This window comes from Mus musculus, chromosome X, assembly GCF_000001635.26.
Source record: "Mus musculus strain C57BL/6J chromosome X, GRCm38.p6 C57BL/6J".
NCBI classification, from domain to species: Eukaryota; Metazoa; Chordata; class Mammalia; order Rodentia; family Muridae; genus Mus; species Mus musculus.
In genome coordinates this window covers 75749643-75774259 of record NC_000086.7, presented here as the reverse complement: position 1 = coordinate 75774259, position 24617 = coordinate 75749643, and the positions used below count along the sequence as shown (strand labels likewise).

Below are 24617 nucleotides of genomic sequence, written 5' to 3'. Positions count from 1 at the left end.
GGCATCATGCCACCACATTACAAAACATATCAACTTTATCTATAAGGACATTAATGATTTCAAACACCTAGACAGCTACTCATCTGACAAAGTAGGAGTGTATGAACAGATGATTCAAACCAGACACCACTGGAGTAACTGAACTAACGTCTACTTCTTCAAACAGCACAGAGTCCAAGACAAGAGCACAGGGCATAGAGCATCAGCACTCCCCTGGCTAGGGGTAGAGTAAGGAGCGCTCATCATGCAGCAAATACATACATATATGTGAAGGGTTGGGAGTACAATCACAGCTGCCATATTTGCTCGAGTGTGGTCCCTATATCAGACTTTCTGGAAGCTATTTGGTCCATTTATAAACACAGCTGTACAAATAGGGTGGGTATATGCCAGAAATCCTTGAATCCCTGTGTCAAATCAAGGTGCCTGTCCTCCATGCAGTGGTACTATGTAACTCCTGTATTATGACTATAAAGTTTGACATGAACTGAACTTCCAAACATTAGGCAGTGTGTGTGTGTGTGTGTGTGTGTGTGTGTGTGTGTGTGCGCGCGCGCGCGCAAACCTATGTTAAAAATTCTATGAAGCTAATTATCTGGTTAGAACTACTCTGGTGGTTGTGGTGAATAGGACTGTTATAAGTCTCGAGACAAATTGTATTAGGCTATCTTTAGTCCATGAAGAGCCACCAATTGCTCACCTCTCTGTTCGAACTAACATCCCTGTAGTCACGTGTAAAATCCTATTAGTATGAACTAATAGACCTTCCACAAAGGCAAAGGCCAACAATGTGACAACTGAGCCTGTAATAAATTTTACCTAAAAATCAGGAGAAAGATGGGGGAGGGACGGGGACTAGAGGAGGAAAGGGAGACAAAGAAAGGGAGAGACACAGAGAGAAAACATATATGCCTTTAATCTCAGCACTTGGGAGGAAGGCACAGACAGGCATCTCTGAGTTCCAGGCCATCCTAGTCTAAAGAGCAAGGTCAGGATAGCCAGGTCTACACTGTGAAACCCTGTCTCAAAAAGAAATGCAAATCAAAAATGACTCTGAGATTCCACCTTACACCTATCAGAATGAGTATGATCAAAAACTCAAGAGATAGCACACACTGGTGAGGATATGCAGCAAGGGGAACACTTCTCTATTGATGGTGGGACTACAAATTTATACAACTATTTGGAAATCAATTTGGCAGTTTCTCAGAAAACTGGGAATAGTTATACCTCAAGACCAAGCTGGCCATATACCCAAAGATGCCCCCACTATACCACAGGGACACCTCCTCAACTATGTTCACACCAGCTTTATTCATAACAGACAGAAGCTGAAATGACCTAGATGTTCCTCAAAGGAAGAATGGATAAAGAAAATGTGGTATGTCTACACAATGGAATACTATTCAGCAATTAAAAACAAAGATATTACAAATTTTGAATGCAAATGGATGGAACTGGAGAATATCATCCTGAGTAAAGTAATCCATGCATGGTATGCACTCACTTATAAGTGGGTAGTAGCCATAAAATACATGATACCCATACTGTACTCCACAGATCCAAAAAAGACAAATAAGAAAAGAAGGCCCAAGCAAGGATACCTGAATTTCACTCAGAAAGGGGAATAAAATAGTCAAAGGAGGCAAATGGAGGGAGGGAGCTGGGCGGGAGAGGGGATGCAGAGGGGAATGGGAAGGGAATGGGATGGGTTGAGTATCAGGTATGGGAGGGGACAGGAGAGATGGCCAGATGGCCATGACAAGGAATGGAAATCTGCAATTGATGAGGGTGAGGAGGTAGAGGAGAATCTCTATGGTGTGATAGAGACCTTGGATAAGGGAGGTACCCAAGAATCAATGGGGGTGACCTTACCTGTAACTCACTATATTGGGGATATGGAGGTCAACTCCTGTAGCCAGATGCGAACCTTAGTTGAGTGGTAGAGACACCAACCCATCCATAAAACTTTCAACCCAAAATTTATTTATAATGTCTATAATAAATGCAAGGACTGGGTATGGAGCAAAGACTGAGGGAACGGTCAACCAATAACCAGCCCAACTTGAACCCTATCCCAGGGACAAGCACCAATCACTGACACTATTGATACTCTGTTATGCTTGGAGAAAGGAGCACATTGTTCTCTGAGAAGCTCTACCCAGCAGCTGACTCAGACAAATACAGACACTCACAGCCAAACAGTGGATGGAGTTTGGGAACTCTTATGGAGGAGTTGCCTGGGGGTGGGAGGTAGCGGGGAGAATAGGATAGGAACTCCACAGGAAGACCGAGTCAGCTAGATACCGTGGAGCTGGAGTTATAGGTGGTTGTGAGCATCCCAATGTAGCTGTTGGTACCCAAACTAGGAGGGACCATTAAAAAGGAGCAAGCACTTTTAACTGCTAAGCCACCCTCTAGTCCCAGGAATTGTGTTTTACTTTATTTGTTTGTTTGTTTGTTTGTTTATCTTATGTACATGAGTGTTCTGTCTGCAGTTATGTATGTGTGCTGACTATATTCCTGATGCTCTTGGAGGTCAGAAAAGGGCATTGGATCCCCTAAAAGTGGAACTACAGATGGTCCTAAGGCACTATGTGGGTTTTGGGGACTGACCTGGGGTCCTCTGCAAGTGTAATACTTGCTCTCAGCCACTGATCTAACTCTCCAGCTCCCTTATAATATGTGTTTTCCTTGTTTCTTTACATGCTGAGGATTGAAAACAGGGCCTTGCATATTATAAGCAAAGCTAATTTACCATTAAGCTCCTCTTTCAGCCCTTGAGAACAATGTGGCTAATCTTCACAAGAAATTATAAAATAAAAAATAAATTTTTCTGAATATGATAGAAAAAGTTATATAAGTATAACTTTCAAAACAAGGTTTTTATTTTCTATTTGTTATTTTATTTATTTGCATTTCTTTTTTTTTTAAACTTTATTCATTTAATGTACAAGCTCTCTGCTACATATACATGTGCCTGCCTTGAAGAGGGCATCATGTTCCCCTATAGAATGGTTGTGAGCCACCAGGTGGTTGCTGGGAATTGAATTCATGACCTCTGGAAGAGGAGCCAATGCTCTTAATCACTGAGCCATCTCTCCAGCCCTGCACTTCTTCTTTTTTTTATTTTATTTTTTAAAGATTTATTTATTTTATTTATGACTACACTGTAGCTATCTTCAGTGCTACACACACTCCAGTGAAGTCTGCTTGGCAGGCCAAGAGGCCTGGAAACACTCACGAGGCAAAGAGTTTCAAGGAAACTCAACCTCCTGGAACCAGGCATTCTCAAAACCCATATACTCATATACTCACACCCTATCCCTGTGTTAGTCTGGTGTATGAATCCACGTGCTCTCTTTTAGTATTATTTTATTATAAGTGCCTTTACAGATTGAATTCTAACATAGCTAAGCCTTCGCCAATGTTCGAACATCCTAGAAAATCCTTGAAGCCTACAAACTTGGAATTCAGTAGGAATTCAGTGAGAAGGTTACCTATTCAGTAACATTCAAGTTTACTTCTAGTAGAGACAGTGAAACTAATTAGGCATTACAAAGAACAGAGCTAGACTAGCTAGGGGCTGGTCTGCAGAGTGATTACTTAGGACAGTAGCCAGTCTCACCCAAACAAGGGAATGCACAATGGTCTAGCTAATAGGTGGGTTTACCATGTAAGAGTTAGGGAATCCCACTGAGACAGGAATCTTCACTACAGCAAGGTATAGCAGGCTACATTGCATATTAGAAGCAAGTTGGTGAATTCTTCTGACAAATGGAGATTCTCCACAGATACTTAAAAGAACAGCCAAGTTACACTCATACAAACTTTATCAGGGCCTAGGAAATAGGGGGGTTGTGGTATTGCATTATTCATGAGAAGGTCTGCTAGAGCAGAACCCCCTGGTGCTAGCTTTCACAAGGCTCAAAGGAGTAGCACAAATTGTGACTAGGTTGTGAAATCCTTACCTGTCATTAGCTGACCCTAAGCAGAGCTGTTTTGTCTTTACTGTAGATATCACCTGGTTCCTGTAAGTCCTTTTGAAGTTATTTCTTTGTTTTGTGTCAGGTAACTTCAATGTACTCTGCCTGCCATGACATCCTACCCCTTTGTTTGCTGTATTATATAAGACTGCTGTACACTTTGTGAAAATACATTCAGATTCTACACAATCTCTCATGTTGATTCTGTCTGTCATTCCTTGTCCACCTGCAACCAGAGACCCGTTCTACGCAGACAGGGACCAAAAAGGGTCTGTGGCACTTCAGACATACCAGGAGAGTGCATCAGATCCCATTACAGATGGTTGTGAGCCACCATGTGTTTTCTGGGAATTGAACTCAAGACCTCTGGAAGAGCAGATGGTGTTGAGCCATTTTTCCAGCCCCTACATTTCTAATGTTATCGCCTTTCCAGGTCGCCCCTTCGGAAACCCCCTAACCCATCCCCACTGCCCCTGCCCCAATGAGGGTGCTCCCCCTCCCATTCCTGCCTCCCCACCCTAAAATTCCCCTACAATGGGGCATCAAGCTTTCACAGGACCAAGAACCCCTCACAAGACCTCTCCTCCCACTGATGTCCAACAATGCCATGCTCTGTTACATACGTGACTGGAACCATGGGTCCCTCCATGTGTACACTTTGGTTGGTGGTTTAGTCCCTGAGAGCTCTGGGGGGTATGGTTGGTTGATATTGTTGTTCTTCCTATGGGATCGCACACCCCTTCAGTCCCTTAGTCCTTCCCCTAACTCCTCCATTGAGGTCCCCATGCTCAGTCCAATGCTTGGCTGAGAGCATCCCCATCTGTATTGGTCAGACTCTGGCTCAGAGTTCCTCCTCAGGCTCCTGTCGGGAGGCACTTGGTGTCTGCAATAGTGTCTGGGTTTGGTGTCTGCGTATAGGATGGATTCCCAGGTGGGGCATTCTCTGGATGGCCTTTCCTTCAGTCTCTGCTCCACTCTTTCTTTCTTTCTTTCTTTCTTTCTTTCTTTCTTTCTTTCTTTCTTTCTTTCTTTCTTTCTTTCTTTCTTTCTTTCTTTCTTTCTTTCTTTCTTCCTTCCTTCCTTCCTTCCTTCCTTCCTTCCTTCCTTCAAGGCAGGGTTTCTCTGTGCAGTCCTGGCTGTCCTGGAACTCACTCAGTAGACCAGGTTGGTCTCGAACTCAGAAATCCGCCTACCTCTTCCTCACAAGTGCTGGGATTACAGGCATGTGCTACCACTGTCTGCCTCTGTCCCACTCTTTAAAACAAGGTTTCTCCATGTAACTCTGTCTGTCTTGGAACTACCTTTTTAGACCAGGCCTGCCTCTGTCTATTTAGTGCTTGGATTAAAGGCATGGACCACCACTGCCCAGCTTTAGAAAAAATATTAGTTAAGATTTACACAAATGTACAGATTATTAATAGTCATAATTATTTTCTAGTGATGTTAGACAACAAATCCAAGGGATCACCACACGTATTGTTAACTTCTGCTTGGAAAGAAATATTATGAATTTAATTATTATCATAATCATAAAAACTGATCCCTTCCCAACAGTTTTGCTTGTGTGCACATGACATACACTTTGAGAAACTAATGTCTGATTCATTTCCACACAGGAAATAATTTATTGTCTTGGCAGATGAGATACATGAATTTATTTAAGCTAAAATTACGAATTCGCCAAAAAAGGATGCCTGGCCGAGGGTGTGTGTGTGTGTCTATGTTTCCCCTCTCTACTGACTGACAAGGTAAGATTTCTCTCAAGGCACTCAGTGTGACCTGATACCAGACGTATCTTGCAGCAGAATCAGTTCTGCTCCAAGTTCTGTGTACTTTTATTCCTTTTGTTTTTCCACTCTGGGCTTGAGCTTACGAGTGGACTTTGATTATTTCATTTACCTGCAGTGAATGCCGTGATATTTATACTTAAAAGTATACATTTATTTATTTATAAAGTTCCAGCAAATTCTTAAATAATATTATTTAGGAAACAAAGAAATCACTCTTTCCTTCATGAACTGCCTGTCACGACTATTTTTATAGCAAGAAAGCACCTATTTGTGGTGGTGATGAATGTGGCAGTGATAGGAAAAAATGCCCCAACCAAATATAAACAATCCCATCACACTCGTGGGAAAAAATTCACACAAATTGAGAGCTGGGTATGGTGTGGTGGCATATGCCTTCAGTTCTAGCACTTGGGAAATAGAGGCACTTGTGAGTTTCAGGTTAGCCTGAGTTAATACGATGAGACTCTGATGCCTTAAAAGATCATTTGAAATATCGGGTTTCATTGTTTCAATGTGAACTCTTTGCTGTTAAGTGTTTTACTCTAACTGCATCAGAACACATTGCACACTGTCCCTCCTATGCTACCAAGATTGATCTGTGGTTTTCAATAGTCTCTCTTCTGTCAAGTGCATTGTAAACATTCCTACCTATATTTTGCTTAAGTCTGGGGAGGGTGGCACAGTCTTACAAGGTCAAGCTTGAGGGAGAAGGATTTTTTACGTTCAACCAGCTTAGGCTACACTGTAAGACCTTGTATCCCAAACAACAAAATGAAGACACCATACAGACTAAGCATTTTGAATAAACACTCATCAGGCAAAGGACATGTAGGCTGCTTCACACTTTGGGTCGCATCAATAAAGATTTCAAGAATGCTCGTGGAAGGAGGTTTTAGTAAAGTGGGCTGCTTTCAACCAAATGGAAGAGGGACTATTTGAGTGGAGGTAGGAGACAACACGTTTAAAAGGGGATGTCAGCTCAAGCTGTACTACAGAGCAATTGTGATAAAAAACTGTATGGTACTGGTACAGCGACAGACAGGTAGATCAATGGAATAGAACTGAAGACCCAAAAATGAACCCACACACCTATGGCCACTTGATCTTTGACAAGGGAGCTAAAACCATCCAGTGGAAGAAAGACAGCATTTTCAACTAATGGTGCTGGCACAACTGGTGGTTATCATGTAGAAGAATACGAATTGATCCATTCTTATCTCCTTGTACAAAACTCAAGTCTAAGTGGATCAAAGACCTCCACATAAAACCAGAGACAGTGAAATTTATAGAGGAGGAAGTGCGGAAAAGCATCGAAGATATGGGCACTGGGGAAAAATTCCTAAACAGAACAGCAATGTCTTGTGCTGTAAAATCAAGAATTGACAAATGGGACCTCATGAAATTGCAAAGCTTCTGTAAGGCAAAAGACACCGTCAATAAGACAAATAGGCCACCAACAGATTAGGAAAGAATTTTTACTAATCCTAAATCTGATAGGGGACTAATATCCAATATATACAAAGAGTTCAAGAAGCTGTACTCCAAAAATTCAAATAACCCCATTAAAAATGGGGTACAGAGATAAACAAATAATTCTAAAGTGAGGAATACCAAAGGGCTGAGAAGCACCTGAAAAACTGTTCAACATCCTTAATCATCAGGGAAATGCAAATCAAAACAACCTTGAGATTTAACCTCACACCAGTCAAAATGGCTAAGAAGAAAAATTCAGGTGACAGCAGATGCTGGCGAGGATGTGGAGAAAGAGGAACACTCCTCCATTGCTGGTGGGATTGCAAGCTTGTACAACCACTCTGGAAATCAGTCTGGCGGTTCCTCAGAAAATTGGACATAGTACTACCGGAATATCCAGCAATACCTCTTCTGGTCATATATCCAGAAGACGTCCCAACCGGTAAGAAGGACACATGCTCCACTATGTTCATAGCAGCCTTATTTATAATAGCCAGAAACTGGAAAGAACCCAGATGCCCCTCAACAGAGGAATGGATACAGAAATCAAGAAGAATGAAGACCAAAGTGTGGATACTTCATTCTTTCTTAGAATAGGGAACAAAACACCCATGGAAGGAGTTACAGAGACAAAGTTTGGAGCTAAGACGAAGGGATGGACCATCCAGAGACTACTCCACTCAGGGATCCAACCCATAATCAGCCACCAAACCCAGACACTATTGCATATGCCAGCAAGAATTTGCTGAAAGGACCCTGATATAGCTGTCTCGGGTGAGGCTATGCCAGTGCCTGGCAAATATAGAAGTGGATGCTCACAGTCATCTATTGGATGGAACACAGGGCCCCCAATGGAGGAGCTAGAGAAAGTACCCAAGGAGCTGAAGGGGTCTGCAACCCTATAGGTGGAACAACAATATGAACTAACCACTATCCCCCCAGAGCTCGTGTCTCTAGATGCATATGAAGCAGAAAATGGCCTAGTTGGCCATCATTGGGAAGAGAGGTCCCTTGGTCTTGCAAACTTTATATGACTCAGTACAGGGGAATGCCAGGGCCAAGAAGTAGGAGTGGGTGGGTAGGGTAGCAGGGCGGGCGGGGGAGGGTATAGGGAACTTTCAGGATAGCATTTGAAATGTGAATAAAGAAAATATCTAATAAAAAAGTGGTGTCAGGGGTGTGGGAAAGGGATGAATGAAGTAAATGGCACACACCTTATGAAAGTGTTGAGATGGAGGCCATTATTTTGTCTGATAATTTAAAAAATGTAACAAGAACAGTGCACGCACACACACACACACACACACACACACACACACACACTATCTGTTTTGATTTTCTTGGCTGCAAAGTAGAATGTGATGCTATGAAAACAGGAGGGAAATGGGAGGGTAGACTTAAGTACTTAGGTGGGGAGGGTTATGGGAGGGTAAAGTGTAGGTCAGGATAACCAAAAGGGATAAATAATAAGATGGATGTTTGAAAAAGCCATAATCACACCTATTATTTATAAGCTTTCTTAAATCAATCAATCTATCCATCCATCCATCCAACCATCTACCTACCTATATCCACAGGTGGTGACACACTTTTTAATCTTGGGCCTCAGGATGCAAATTCATGTGGGATCTATGTTAGCTCAAGGCCTTCTAGTCTACAGAGGGAGTTTGAGGATAGCCAAAGTAGCACAGAGAAACCCTGTCTTACTAATAAATTTAAAAAAAAAAATCCGGTGCCAAGTGTCTGAAACTTCCCTGTGAGTTTTGTAGTTTTATGGTCCAAGAGATTTCCCCAAACAATTCAGGGGTATTGCCATCAGTCTGGTTGCCTGCTAGAGCTTGGGGATATGACCCTAGTACTGGGCTGGAGAAACGATTCAGCAGTTAAGAGGTCCCACTGCTCTTCCAGAGGGCCCAGATACAATTCCCAGCATTTACATAGCAGCTCACGTCCATCTGTTTCTACAACTCCAGTTCCAAAAGGTTTAGTGCCTTCCCTCTCCGATCCTATTCTGGACATTTCAGGCACTAGGAATACATGTGGTACACAGACATGCAGGCAAAACATCCACAATGGCCTGGTGGCACAGAACTCTAATGCTTATTAAACCATATTTAAGCTGATTTTTTTCTGTAAATACTTTTGAGAATCTTGGATGGCTTTTTTTTCCGGTCATACGATTCCTTCAGTACTTAATGGATCCAAACAGCATCGCAGCGACTAGATAAAAGAGCTGTTCCCAGATCCCTGCCGCTTTCCCAGACCCATTGCTCCTCCTCTTTGAGACACCGGGGCGGATCTACGTAGTCTCATATCCGCAGGGCGGAGCGAGCACTCAGTAAGAAAGGATAGCTTTTCTCCCTTTTCTGCTTCGCTCCCAACTAAGAATGCAGAGTCAGGGAGATGGCGCAGAGACAATGCTGCTGTCCATTGAAGCCCTCCAAAGGTCGGAGATTCGATCACAGGACAGCCTGGCCTGGACCAAGTAAGTTTATCCCTACTCTCTGACTCCTTCTGAGATGCGGAAGGAGTTGGTGGATAGAGCGGTCTTTGTGCATCTCCTCTCCCCTCTGAGTGTGTAACCCTGAGCTGGGAGCCTTGGGCTTTAGAGCGCGCAGGGATCCCTCTGGGCAGAGGAGGGAACACCACGTGACTTGGCCTTGTTGGTGAGTTTAGGGATAGTGAGTTTTGTGCTCTGGGCAGCATCTGGAGAGCCTTGGTGGAAGAGCCTCATGGGGGACTCGGAAGCAGTTCCCTAGAACAGAATGCTGAGAAAGCTGAGAGGTTTCAGGGACCTTCACCCTAACCCACCGCTAGGGAGGTGCAGGTACTGGGGTGGTTTGAACTGTATAATTGTTAAAGCATGGGCTGCCCTGTGGGTGGCTGCTTCGACTCCCCAAACTTAACCACTAAGAACTTTTACTATTAGGGATGTTTTAAACAGACAGACAAGTAGACAGACAGACGGACCCTACAAACAGAAGCAGCAAAACCCTCTGCATTTGTGAGTGTGCATTGGCAAGTTCTCACAAAATAATCAGGGCCATTCTTTCTGTTTTTCGTTTTCTTTTTCTAGTTTTGTTTTTGTTTTTTTTTTTTTTTTCCCCGAGGCATGGTGGTCTCTGTGTGTAGTTCTGGCTGTCCTGGAACGCACTCTGTAGACCAAGCTGGACTCAAACGCATGGAGATGCCACTGCACTCTGCCTCCCAAGTGCTGGAACTAAAGGCGTGGGCCGCCACTGCCTGGTGCCCATGTACATCTTCATTGCTCTAGACTCTAGACTTGTGGACCTGGGCAGGTAGGAAATTATGGTTCTGCTGATTATTGCAGCACTGATTGTAGATACCGAAGCCTTGCACATACACGGAAAGCCACTCTGCTGCAGAATTGTATGCTCCTTGTAATAGTAAAGGAATAATTAAACTTGGAAATTAAAAAAAAAAGAAATGATTTGAGATACTAAGGTCTATAATAATACACAATGTGCCTAAGTCGAGCAAGTCCTATTTTAAAAGTAGGTCAGATGCTATGTATTTATAGGAATGTCTGCATTTGTGTGAAAGTGTATACAAGATACTTGTATTTCTTGTTATTCATACCAAAGGAGAAGTAATGAAGTGATAGATATAGTTCCTATTTACCACAATAACTACTATATTCAAATACAGTACTTTTTTTGCTGAGTTTTAAATCATATGTAGGAAAATGTAAGCTTCCTCTAGAGTCTAGAACGCTAAAGAAATGACCTGGTACCCAAAAAAAAAAAACCAAAACGTGTTCCCTCTCCATTTATTTGTTTCTCATACTGACACAGTTTATAAAGGTGTATTCAGTGAACCAGACATAAAGCCATGGATTTTGCATAGCCATTGCTATGTGTGGTGGATTTCATTCCCATGAAGCTTTAGGACCTTGCTAACTCTTTAGGTTTTTGTTGTTGTTTTCCCAAAGTAAGTGTCTTACACCCAATACCCTGCATCCTTCATCTACAAGATACTGAGATTACGGGTCTATGTTAACACATCCAGCACTGTAGAACTCTTTTTATAATGTGTTTATGTTTTAACCTTGTGAGTATGTGTATGTTGGTGTGTGTGTGTGTATGAAGCATTCGTGAGTTTACTATGTAAAGGACAGTGTACATGTTCATCAGAAGACAACATTTTAATCTTCTTTGAATATGGTGTCTCTCTGCCACTGTACTGTCCACGCCAGGGTAACTAGACTACATTATGAGTTTATTGTGTTCTCTTTGCTTTGTATCTGCCTATACAAAGATAGGGATAACACATCCACAACAGGCCCTGGGTGTATGTCCAGGATTTCCAGGGAGCTGAGCTAAAGATGTCATGCTCACGGAGCTAACAAACTTTATCTACTTAGAAACCTCTAGGATAATAGGATGCCATACCGCAATAAACATTATTATATACACGGAAAACAGTAAAAACGAATGCAACCTGTCTCAACAATCTGTGGTTGAAAGGAGTATGTGGTTATGTTCCTTAGAGAAATGAAATATTGCAGGAATACAAAATCCAAATATGTTTAAAAAAAATTAACTCCAGACCTGCTGAACCCAACCACACCCCATCCCCTTCCTATGTCTCCTATTATCTTGGGTTTCACTTCCCTTCTTTTGAAAAAAGGCTCTAACCTTGAGCTGAGCAGCAGGGTCCCAGGCTGCTCAAGAAAACACCCACATCCCCAGAACACTTCAGTGGTCCAGGAGGATTCACCATGATCCAATACAAGCAACCTCATTGTGAGCACCAAGTGGGCCAGGAGCCTAGGAAGTTTCCTGGATTCCAGTGAAACTGAGGAGAAACACAAACTGCCAAGGGATGCTCTATTTCCAAGGGTGTCCAAAACAGCCCAGGCTGCCAGGGTACCATCCTTCTGGGTCCTTGAAAGCCTGCTTGCTGTGATGATTGACATCCAAGCAGGCAGCAGCCTACTTAGGACTTCTCCTTACTACCTTCCCTTCCTGAACATCCAGGGAGATGAGGCAGGATAAAGGGTCAAAAGAGACCTGACCTTCTCTGCCATAGCCAGGGATTTCTGGAAGAATAGAAATGGTTCTGGAATTCACAGATGCAGTGGTCTAGGATCTTAGAAGACTGGGAGACCCGATTTTGTTTCTTTGTCTGCCTGTCTGTCTCTGTCCTTTCTATCTGTCCCCCTGCCTCTCTGTCTCTGTCTTTGTCTCTGTCTGTCTTCTGTCTCTCTCTGTCTCTCACCATCTCTCTCTACCTCTCTCTCTCTCTCCCTCTCTGTTTGTGTCTGTGTATGTATTCAGTGTGTGTCCCATGGTCAAAAACCTAGGAGACTCAAGTCCCTGAAGGAGGTCCATCTTGATTCAGGGTTTGGCAGTTCTTATGGTGTTGAGCTCGGTATTGTGTGAGAAGGACAGGTTTGGCTGTAGGGGAAACCCTCAAGGCTTCAAATGTATTCCCAGGCCATAGGTCAGGTGTGCAGGAGGTGCATAAAGATCCTAGGGCTAAGGCAGGGGTATTGTCCCCTATACTTCTGTTCAGGTGGATGAGACAACTGTGTAACACTAATATGGAGGGTGGCTGGATCAGTCCTTCCTTGTGGTTGCAGGCCTTGCACCTCTGAGAACTCAGAGCAGGCCTGCCTGTGCAGACAGAACTCTCTTGGTTGTATTAGAGCAGATCCCTCCTGCAATTTGGTAGGGAGGGAGAATTGAGAGGCAATGTCAGGCTTGTCTCCTCGAGACTGTTAGAGGGGTCTTCTTCCACCAGCTGTGAACTAAGATCTCAGGAGTGCGAGGCTGGACCTCTGGAGATTCTCAGTGCTCATGAAAGGAAGGCTTGCCTGTGGGAGGGGAAATCATTTCTCACATGGTCATGGTATACATCATGTGGAACCAAAGAGACCCATCTGCCCTGGAAACTGTGCATGGAACTATACATATTGGTAATCCAGAGGCAGAGAATAGATAGGTAGGTAGGTAGGTAGGTAGGTAGGTAGGTAGGTGGGTGGGTGTGTTGCAAGCCAGTTGTTATTACCCTGTGTTAGTGAGCATGTGGAGAGAAAGTTAGAATGTGCCTTTAGAATTGTCAGTGGGACCCCTCAGACGACCTTGGTGTGAAGTGACCTAGGAGGTCAGGGGAGTAGATGTGCTGCAGGCATCCTGTTGGGATAAGTGGGCATTGGTCATTGTGCTTTGTGTGTAGCTGCCCGTCATCTGCGGTGCACTTGAATGTCTTTCGAGAGCTCTGAGTTGCATGCATGCCCAGTTCCAGCACAGGTAGGTAGGCGGCTGTGTGGGAGGACACAGTAGAAGGATCCATGTGTGAGAGTGACTTGGGGACTTTGGAGGAAGGAAGGTGAGAGCATTGTGGTGTCCCCCTTCCCTCTCCAGTGCTGTCTGCTGGTTGGTAAAGGGCTGGGGTGTAGTGGAGGTGGGGTGGAGAATTTAGGGAGAGGAGATACTGTGTGGGAGCAGGACTTACCTCATAATAGTTGCCTGATTGCCCGGTTACCTGGCCATGCTTACTTAGTTGGAGCTGAGAATTGGGGGCCTGGTAGCCACAGTTGCAGGTTGGGCTGGAGTAATTGTTCCTTCTCTTGATGTGTCCTTGTTCTCAGGTCAGGTTGATATGGCTAGGCGGCCTGCTGGCGAGATAGTGGGAGTGGGCGGTCCGCCCCTCAGGACCTCTGACTTGGACAGATGACTGGATGACTCTCTGGGGCAGCATTCACCGGAACTCATATGGAGGGGACTGCCTGAGAAACCAACCTGTGTGCCTGGGTAAGAAGACCAAGCTTTTCTTCCGGGGTCCCTTCTTTTCATCTCCCATTGGACTCGGGGTTCAGGCCAGGGACACTGAAGGCCTCACAGGCACATACAACTGCCCACCCATGGCCTTGGGTCCACTGCAGCACTTCCTGCTGCCAGGTGGGAAGCCAGTGCTGGGCCTGGTGCCCCACCCGCACCAGGTGTGCGCTCTGATCAACCTTGCCTGTGCCCAGTGCTCTCTGACACCACTTCCCTGTTGCCCTACCAGGCAGCCCGTGGTCATGCAGGGAGGGCCTTCTTGGCTGTGTGCCTGGACCTGGAAACTTGAGAGAGTGTGCCCAGGGACCACAGAGTCTGCCCCCCAGGAAGAGAAGTAACTGACTGTCAGCTTTAGAGGACACCCAGATGGGCAGGGTCAGGCAGGCAGCCACTGGATCTCTGGGCCAGCCCCAGGCCCTTGGCCTGGCCTGGCACTGAGCGGGCAGGACCAACTCCTGGTCTTGCAGTCCAGGCACTCACTTGTTTCAGAGGCTCCACCCTTATGGTCCAGAGTGACACAGGTAGGGCTCCCTGATGGTCAGGTCCAAAGACCTGCTCCAGCCCCTTAGGGCTTCCCTTCTCAAGTTCTCTGACCAGGCCCTCCAGTAGCTGGCAGCTGCCCTGCAGTTGAGGAGTGTCTGTGATCAGTGACCATTCTGTCTCAACACTGCACTCCACCCAGCCCCGGACACTTATTCACCCTCATCATCACTATTCCCAAACCTGTACACACACACACACACACACACACACACACACACACACACACACACACACTCACTCACTCACACCAGCCAAGCACATAAGAAAACATTTCTTAGGCACTAGCAGGACACAGAGAGACATTCTGCCCAGTGGAAGCCCTAGTGCTCAGGCTCCATGTTTGTGGCTGGTGGTTGCATGTTGGCGTTTTTTTGCCACTGGAAGGGCGGAGGGAGAATGCCCAGCAGCCTGGCAGTTGCCATTCTCGGTGCTCTACTGCCATCACGCGGAATTGGTTTGAGGTTTCCGCCTGCACATCCCTGCGCCTCTCTGAACATGGCGGCCAACCCGCTCTTTTCCTGGCAGCCAAGGAGAGACTGGGGACTCCCTGAGACCTTCTTGGCCCAGGAGAGACCTGCGAGCGAGCAAGCAGGATCCAGCTCACTAGAGGACAGGGCTGGCGACACAAGGTTTGTCTAGCCTGACTCAGGAAGCACAGCCTTCCAGGTCCTGAGCACAGTTCAGGCGGACATGTTAGGTTTGCAAGGGCTCATGGGATCTCTGGACTCTGCAATGTGCACCCAAGGCTGCATCTGGGTTCTTGTGGGCAACTTGTCCTGCCAGTCACTGTTCACCAGACAGATCCAGGTTCCCCTTGCTTTTGTTTGATGATCCCTGTCAGCTGCTTTCAGGCATGCCCACCCATCCAACACCCCCCCAACCCCACCCCGTGAATACACAGAGAGAGACAAACTCTGTGTGTGTGTGTGTGTGTGTGTGTGTGTGTGTGTGTGAGAGAGAGAGAGAGAGAGAGAGAGAGAGAGAGAGAGAGAGAGAGAGATGCAGGTTATCATGCTTCTCTGCTCTGTTTCAGTATCTCAGGTAGCTCTTGTGACCAGGCCCTCCAGTGGCTGGCAGCTGCCCTACAGTTGAGGAGTGTCTGTGATCAGTGACCATTCTGTCTCAACACTGCACTCCACCCAGCCTGGAACACTTATGCACCCTCATCATCACTACTCCCAAACCTCCACACACTCACACACACACACACACACACACACACACACACACACACTCACTCACACCAGCCAAGCACATAAGAAAACATTTCTTAGGCACTAGCAGGACACAGAGAGACATTCTGCCCAGTGGAAGCCCTAGTGCTCAGGCTCCATGTTTGTGGCTGGTGGTTGCAGGTTGGCGTTTTTTGCCTCTAGAAGGGCAGAGGGAGAGCGCCCAGCAGCCTGGCAGTTGCCATTCGCGGTGTTTTACTGCCATCAAGCGGAATTGGTTTGAGGTTTCCGCCTGCACATCCCTGCGCCTCTCTGAACATGGCGGCCGACCCGCTCTTTTCCTGGCAGCCAAGGAGGGACTGGGGGCTCCCTGAGACCTTCTTGGCCCAGGAGAGACCTGCGAGTGAGCAGGATCGACCTCACTAGGGGACAGAGCTGGCGACAAAAGGTTTGGCTAGCCTGATTCAGGAAGCACAGCCTTCCAGGTCCTGAGCACAGTTCAGGCGGACATGTTAGGTTTGCAAGGGCTCATGGGATCTCTGGCCTCTGCAATGTGCACCCAAGGCTGCATCTGTGTTCTTGTGGGCAACTTGTCCTGCCAGTCACTGTTCACCAGACAGATCCAGGTTCCCCTTGCTTTTGTTTGATGATTCCTGGCAGCTGCTTTCAGTCATGCCCACCCATCCAACCCCCCCCCACCCCCACCCCGTGATACACAGAGAGAGACAAACTGTGTGTGTTTCTGTGTGTGTGTGTGTGTGTGTGTGTGTGTGAGAGAGAGAGAGAGAGAGAGAGAGAGAGACAGAGAGACAGAGAGAGAGAGAGATGCAGGTTATCATGCTTCTCTGCTCTGTCTCAGTATCTCAGGTAGCTTTTGTGGCCAGATAGATTTCTTTCATCCAGTTAGCTCCCTCCCTGCAGGCCTCAATTCCTCCTCATTCCCTTCCTATGTTTCGGGTCATCTTGGGTTTCCCTTCCTCTCTTTTAGAACAGACTCTCTCTTTGAGCTGTGCTGCGGGTTCAGAGCAGGGTCCCAGGCCCCTCGGGAAAACACCCTCATCCCTAGAACCCTTCAGTGGTCCTGGAGGCTCCACCATGATCCTGTGCAAGCAACCTCACTGTGAGCCCCATGTGGGCCAGGAGCCTAGCCAGTGTCCTGGCCTCTGGTGAAACTGAGGAGAAACAGCTTAGAAACAGCCAGGCTATGCTGTATTTCCAAGGGTGTCCTAAACAGCCAAGGCTGCCAGGGTACCATCCTCCTGGGTCCTTGAAAGCCTGCTTGCTGTGATGATTGACATCCAAGCAGGCAGCAGCCTACTTAGGACTTCTCCCTACTACCTTCCCTTCCTTAACATCCAGGGAGATGAGGCAGGATAAAGGGTCAAAAGAAACCTGACCTTCTCTGCCGTAGCCAGGGATTTCTGGAAGAATAGAAATGGTTCTGGAATTCACAGATGCAGTGGTCTAGGATCTTAGAAGACTGGGAGACCCGAGTTTCTTTCTTTGTCTGCCTGTCTGTCTCTGTCCTTTCTATCTGTCCCCCTGCCTCTCTGTCTCTGTCTCTGTCTCTGTCTCTGTCTCTGTCTTCTGTCTCTCTCTGTCTCTCACCATCTCTCTCTACCTCTCTCTCTCTCCCTCTCTGTTTGTGTCAGTGTATGTGTGTGTCCCATGGTCAAAAAGCTAGGAGACTCAAGTCCCTGAAGGAGGTCCATCTTGGTTCAGGGTTTGGCAGTTCTTATGGTGTTGAGCTCAGTATTGTGTGAGAAGGACAGGATTGGCTGTAGGGGAAACCTTAAGGTTTCATGTATCCCCAGGCCATAGGTCAGGTGTGCAGGAGGTGCATAAAGATCCTAGGGCTAAGGCAGGGGTATTGTCCCCTATACTTCTGTTCAGGTGGATGAGACAACTGTGTAACACTAATATGGAGGGTGGCTGGATCAGTCCTTCCTTGTGGTTGCAGGCCTTGCACCTCTGAGAACTCAGAGCAGGCCTGCCTGTGCAGACAGAACTCTCTTGGTTGTATTAGAGCAGATCCCTCCTGCAATTTGGTAGGGAGGGAGAATTGAGAGGCAATGTCAGGCTTGTCTCCTCGAGACTGTTAGAGGGGTCTTCTTCCACCAGCTGTGAACTAAGATCTCAGGAGTGCGAGGCTGGACCTCTGGAGATTCTCAGTGCTCATGAAAGGAAGGCTTGCCTGTGGGTCGTGAAATCATTTCCCACATGGTCATGGTATCCATCATGTGGAACCAAAGAGACCCATCTGCCCTGGAAACTGTGCCTGGAACTGTACATATTGGTGATCCAGAGGCAGAGAATAGGTAGGTAGGTAGGTAGGTAGGAAGGTGGGTGGGTGTGTTGCAAGCCAGTTGTTATTACCCTGTGTTAGTGAGCATGTGGAGAGAAAGTTAGAATGTGCCTTTAGAATTGTCAGTGGGACCCCTCAGACGACCTTGGTGTGAAGTGACCTAGGAAGTCAGGGGAGTAGATGTGTTGCAGGCATCCTGTTGGGATAAGTGGGCATTGGTCATTGTGCTTTGTGTGTAGGTGCCCGTCACCTGCGGTGCACTTGAATGTCTTTCGAGAGCTTCGAGTTGCATGCATGGCGAGTTCCAGCACAGGTAGGTAGGTGGCTGTGTGGGAGGACACAGATAGAAGGATCCATGTGTGAAAATGACTTGGGGACCTTGGAGGAAGGAAGGAGAGAGAATTGTGGTGTCCCCCTTCCCTCTCCCGTGCTGTCTGCTGGTTGGTAAAGGGCTGGGGTGTAGTGGAGGTGGGGTGGAGAATTTAGGGAGAGGAGAGATACTGTAGGGAGCAGGACTTACCTCATAATGGTTGCCTGGTTGCCTGGTTACCTGGCCATGCTTACTTAGTTGGAGCTGAGAATCGGGGGCCTGGTAGCCACAGTTGCAGGTTGGGCTGGAATAATTGTTCCTTCTCTTGATGTGTCCTTGTTCTCAGGTCAGGTTGATATGGCTAGGCGGCCTGCTGGCGAGATAGTGGGAGTGGGCGGCCCGCCCCTCAGGACCTCTGACCTGGACAGATGACTGGATGACTCTCTGGGGCAGCATTCACCGGAACTCATATGGAGAGGACTGCCTGAGAAACCAACCTGTGTGCCTGGGTAAGAAGACTAAGCTTTTCTTCCGGGGTCCCTTCTTTTCATCTCCCATTGGACTTGGGGTTCAGGCCAGGGACACTGAAGGCCTCACAGGCACATACAACTGCCCACCCATGGCCTTGGGTCCACTGCAGCACTTCCTGCTGCCAGGTGGGAAGCCAGTGCTGGGCCTGGTGCCCCACCCGCACCAGGTGTGCGCTCTGATCAACCTTGCCTGTGCCCAGTGCTCTCTGACACCACTTCCCTGTTGCCCTACCAGGCAGCCCGTGGTCATGCAGGGAGGGCCTTCTTGGCTGTGTGCCTGGACCTGGAAAGTTGAGAGAGTGTGCCCAGGGACCACAGAGTCTGCCCCCCAGGAAGAGAAGTAACTGACTATCAGCTTTAGAGGACACCCAGATGGGCAGGGTCAGGCAGGCAGCCACTGGATCTCTGGGCCAGCCCCAGGCCCTTGGCCTGGCCAGGCACTGCATGGGCAGGACCAACCCCTTGTCATACAGTCCAGGCACTCACTTATTTCAGAGGCTCCACCCCTATGGCCCAGATTTACACAGGGTTTAGATAGGGCTCCCTGATGGTCAGTTCCAAAGACCTGCTCCAGCCCCTTAGGGCTTGCCTTTCTCAAGTTCTCTGACCAGGCCCTCCAGTGGCTGGCAGCTGCCCTACAGTTGAGGAGTGTCTGTGATCAGTGACCATTCTGTCTCAACACTGCACTCCACCCAGCCTGGAACACTTATGCACCCTCATCATCACTACTCCCAAACCTCCACACACTCACACACACACACACACACACACACACACACACACACACACACACACTCACTCACACCTCCCAAGCACATAAGAAAACATTTCTTAGGCACTAGCAGGGCACAGAGAGACATTCTGCCCAGTGGAAGCCATAGTGCTCAGGCTCCATGTTTGTGGCTGGTGGTTGTAGGTTGGCGTTTTTTGCCTCTGGAAGGGCAGAGGGAGAGCGCCCAGCAGCCTGGCAGTTGCCTTTCTTGGTGCTCTACTGCCATCAAGCGGAATTGGTTTGAGGTTTCCGCCTGCACATCCCTGCGCCTCTCTTAACATGGTGGCCGACCCGCTCTTTTCCTGGCAGCCAAGGAGGGACTGGGGGCTCCCTGAGACCTTCTTGGCCCAGGAGAGACCTGTGAGCCATCGAGCAGTATCCAGCTCACTAGAGGACAGGGCTGGCAACACAAGGTTTGTCTAGCCTGACTCGGGAAGCACAGCCTTCCAGGTCCTGAGCACAGTTCAGGCGGACATGTTAGGTTTGCAAGGGCTCATGGGATCTCTGGACTCAGCAATGTGTACCCAAGGCTGCATCTGGGTTCTTGTGGGCAACTTGTCCTGCCAGTCACTGTTCACCAGACAGATCCAGGTTCCCCTTGCTTTTGTTTGATGATTCCTGTCAGCTGCTTTCAGTCATGCCCACCCATCCAACACCCCCCCACACCCCCACCCTGTGATACATAGAGAGAGAGACATGCTCTGTATATGTTTGTGTGTGTAAGAGACAGAGAGAGAGAGAGACAGAGAGAGAGAGAGAGAGAGAGAGAGAGAGACAGAGAGAGAGAGAGATGCAGGTTATCATGCTTCTCTGCTCTGTCTCAGTATCTCAGGTAGCTTTTGTGGCCAGATAGATTTCTTTCATCCAGTTAGCTCCCTCCCTGCAGGCCTCAATTCCTCCTCATTCCCTTCCTATGTTTCGGGTCATCTTGGGTTTCCCTTCCTCTCTTTTAGAACAGACTCTCTCTTTGAGCTGTGCTGCGGGTTCAGAGCAGGGTCCCAGGCCCCTCGGGAAAACACCCTCATCCCTAGAACCCTTCAGTGGTCCTGGAGGCTCCACCATGATCCTGTGCAAGCAACCTCACCGTGAGCCCCATGTGGGCCAGGAGCCTAGCCAGTGTCCTGGCCTCTGGTGAAACTGAGGAGAAACAGCTTAGAAACAGCCAGGCTATGCTGTATTTCCAAGGGTGTCCTAAACAGCCAAGGCTGCCAGGGTACCATCCTCCTGGGTCCTTGAAAGCCTGCTTGCTGTGATGATTGACATCCAAGCAGGCAGCAGCCTACTTAGGACTTCTCCCTACTACCTTCCCTTCCTGAACATCCAGGGAGATGAGGCAGGATAAAGGGTCAAAAGAGACCTGACCTTCTCTGCCATAGCCAGGGATTTCTCTCAAGTATAGAAATGGTTCTGGAATTCACAGATGCAGTGGTCTAGGATCTTAGAAGACTGGGAGACCTGAGTTTCTTTCTTTGTCTGCCTGTCTGTCTCTGTCCTTTTTATCTGTCCCCCTGTCTCTCTGTCTCTGTCTCTCTCACCATCTCTGTCTACCTCTCTCTCTCTCCCTCTCTGTTTGTGTCTGTGTATGTATTCAGTGTGTGTCCCATGGTCAAAAACCTAGAAGACTGAATTTCCTGAAGGAGGACCATCTTGGTTCAGGGTTTGGCAGTTCTTATGGTGTTGACCTCAGTATTGTGTGAGAAGGACAGGATTGGCTGTAGGGGAAACCCTCAAGGCTTCATGTATCCCCAGGCCATAGGTCAGGTGTGCAGGAGGTGCATAAAGATCCTAGGGCTAAGGCAGGGGTATTGTCCCCTATAGTTCTGTTTAGGTGGATGAGACAACTGTGTAACTGTGTGGAGGGTGGCTGCTTCAGTCCTTCCTTGTGGTTGCAGGCCTTGCACCTCGGAGAACTCAGAGCAGGCCTGCCTGTGCAGACAGAACTCTCTTGGTTGTATTAGAGCAGATCCCTCCTGCAATTTGGTAGGGAGGGAGAATTGAGAGGCAATGTCAGGCTTGTCTCCTCGAGACTGTTAGAGGGGTCTTCTTCCACCAGCTGTGAACTAAGATCTCAGGAGTGCGAGGCTGGACCTCTGGAGATTCTCAGTGCTCATGAAAGGAAGGCTTGCCTGTGGGTCGTGAAATCATTTCCCACATGGTCATGGTATCCATCATGTGGAACCAAAGAGACCCATCTGCCCTGGAAACTGTGCCTGGAACTGTACATATTGGTGATCCAGAGGCAGAGAATAGGTAGGTATGTAGGTAGGTGGGTGGGTGTGTTGCAAGCCAGTTGTTATTACCCTGTGTTAGTGAGCATGTGGAGAGAAAGTTTGAACGTGCCTTTAGAATTGTCATTGGAACCCCTCAGACGACCTTGGTGTGAAGTGACCTAGGAGGTCAGGGGAGTAGATGTGCTGCAGGCATCCTGTTGGGATAAGTGGGCATTGGTCATTGTGCTTTGTGTGTAGGTGCCCGTCACCTGCGGTGCACTTGAATGTCTTTCGAGAGCTCTGAGTTGCATGCATGGCGAGTTCCAGCACAGGTAGGTAGGTGGCTGTGTGGGAGGACACAGATAGAAGGATCCATGTGTGAGAGTGACTTGGGGACTTCGGAGGACTGAAGGAGAGAACATTGTGGTGTCCCCCTTACGCTTCCAGTGCTGTCTGCTGGTTGGTAATGGGCTGGGGTGTAGTGGAGGTGGGGTGGAGAATTTAGGGAGAGGAGAGATACTGTAGGGAGCAGGACTTACCTCATAATGGTTGCCTGGTTGCCTGGTTACCTGGCCATGCTTACTTAGTTGGAGCTTCGAATTGAGGGCCTGGTAGCCACAGTTGCAGGTTGGGCTGAAATAATTGTTCCTTCTCTTGATGTGTCCTTGTTCTCAGGTCAGGTTGATATGGCTAGGCGGCCTGCTGGCGAGATAGTGGGAGTGGGCGGTCCGCCCCTCAGGACCTCTGATTTGGACAGATGACTGGATGACTCTCTGGGGCAGCATTCACCGGAACTCATATGGAGGGGACTGCCTGAGAAACCAACCTGTGTGCCTGGGTAAGAAGACTAAGCTTTTCTTCCGGGGTCCCTTCTTTTCATCTCCCATTGGACTTGGGGTTCAGGCCAGGGACACTGAAGGCCTCACAGGCACATACAACTGCCCACCCATGGCCTTGGGTCCACTGCTGCACTTCCTGCTGCCAGGTGGGAAGCCAGTGCTGGGCCTGGTGCCCCACCCGCACCAGGTGTGCGCTCTGATCAACCTTGCCTGTGCCCAGTGCTCTCTGACACCACTTCCCTGTTGCCCTACCAGGCAGCCCGTGGTCATGCAGGGAGGGCCTTCTTGGCTGTGTGCCTGGACCTGGAAAGTTGAGAGAGTGTGCCCAGGGACCACAGAGTCTGCCCCCCAGGAAGAGAAGTAACTGACTGTCAGCTTTAGAGGACACCCAGATGGGCAGGGTCAGGCAGGCAGCCACTGGATCTCTGGGCCAGCCCCAGGCCCTTGGCCTGGCCAGGCACTGCATGGGCAGGACCAACCCCTTGTCATGCAGTCCAGGCACTCACTTGTTTCAGAGCCTCCGCCCCTATGGCCCAGATTTACACAGGGTTTAGATAGGGCTCCCTGATGGTCAGTTCCAAAGACCTGCTCCAGCCCCTTAGGGCTTGCCTTTCTCAAGTTCTCTGACCAGGCCCTCCAGTGCTTTGCAGCTGCCCTGCAGTTGAGGAGTGTCTGTGATCAGTGACCATTCATTCTGTCTCAACACTGCACTCCACCCAGCCCGGGAGACTTATGCACCCTCATCATCACTACTCCCAAACCAGCACACACACACATACATACACACACACACACACACACACACACACACACACACACACTCTCTCACACCAGCCAAGCACATAAGAAAACATTTCTTAGGCACTACTAGCAGGGCACAGAGAGACATTTTGCCCAGTGGAAGGCCTAGTGCTCAGGCTCCATGTTTGTGGCTGGTGGTTGTAGGTTGGCGTTTTTTGCCTCTGGAAGGGCGGAGGGAGAGCACCCAGCAGCCTGGCAGTTGCCATTCGCGGTGCTCTACTGCCATCAAGCGGAATTGGTTTGAGGTTTCCGCCTGCACATCCCTGCGCCTCTCTTAACATGGTGGCCGACCCGCTCTTTTCCTGGCAGCCAAGGAGGGACTGGGGGCTCCCTGAGACCTTCTTGGCCCAGGAGAGACCTGAGAGCCATCGAGCAGTATCCAGCTCACTAGAGGACAGGGCTGGCGACACAAGGTTTGTCTAGCCTGACTCAGGAAGCACAGCCTTCCAGGTCCTGAGCACAGTTCAGGCGGACATGTTAGGTTTGCAAGGGCTCATGGGATCTCTGGACTCTGCAATGTGCACCCAAGGCTGCATCTGGGTTCTTGTGGGCAACTTGTCCTGCCAGTCACTGTTCACCAGACAGATCCAGGTTCCCCTTGCTTTTGTTTGATGATCCCTTTCAGCTGCTTTCAGGCATGCCCACCCATCCAACACTCCCCCCAACCCCACCCCGTGAATACACAGAGAGAGACAAACTCTGTGTGTGTGTGTGTGTGTGTGTGTGTGTGTGTGTGTGTGAGAGAGAGAGAGAGAGAGAGAGAGAGATAGAGAGAGAGAGAGAGAGGGAGAGAGAGAGAGAGAGAGAGAAAGAGAGATGCAGGTTATCATGCTTCTCTGCTCTGTTTCAGTATCTCAGGTAGCTCTTGTGACCAGGCCCTCCAGTGGCTGGCAGCTGCCCTGCAGTTGAGGAGTGTCTGTGATCAGTGGCCATTCTGTCTCAACACTGCACTCCACCCAGCCTGGAACACTTATGCACCCTCATCATCACTACTCCCAAACCTTCACACACACACACACTCACTCACACCAGCCAAGCACATAAGAAAACATTTCTTAGGCACTAGCAGGGCACAGAGAG

At 48.3% G+C, this 24617-nt stretch overlaps 1 long non-coding RNA gene across 1 annotated transcript in view; it reads left to right on the top strand.

The window, feature by feature from the left end:
- The first annotated feature begins 9560 nt into the window (after window positions 1–9560).
- 4933407K13Rik (RIKEN cDNA 4933407K13 gene) overlaps window positions 9561–24617 on the top strand; it is a 39242-nt gene continuing 24185 nt past the window's right edge. Inside the window, exons 1-4 of the long non-coding RNA NR_029443.1 lie at window positions 9561–9734; window positions 13866–14028; window positions 18732–18894; window positions 22573–22735. This is a non-coding gene — a long non-coding RNA (RIKEN cDNA 4933407K13 gene). The remainder of the gene's footprint in view (window positions 9735–13865; window positions 14029–18731; window positions 18895–22572; window positions 22736–24617) is intronic.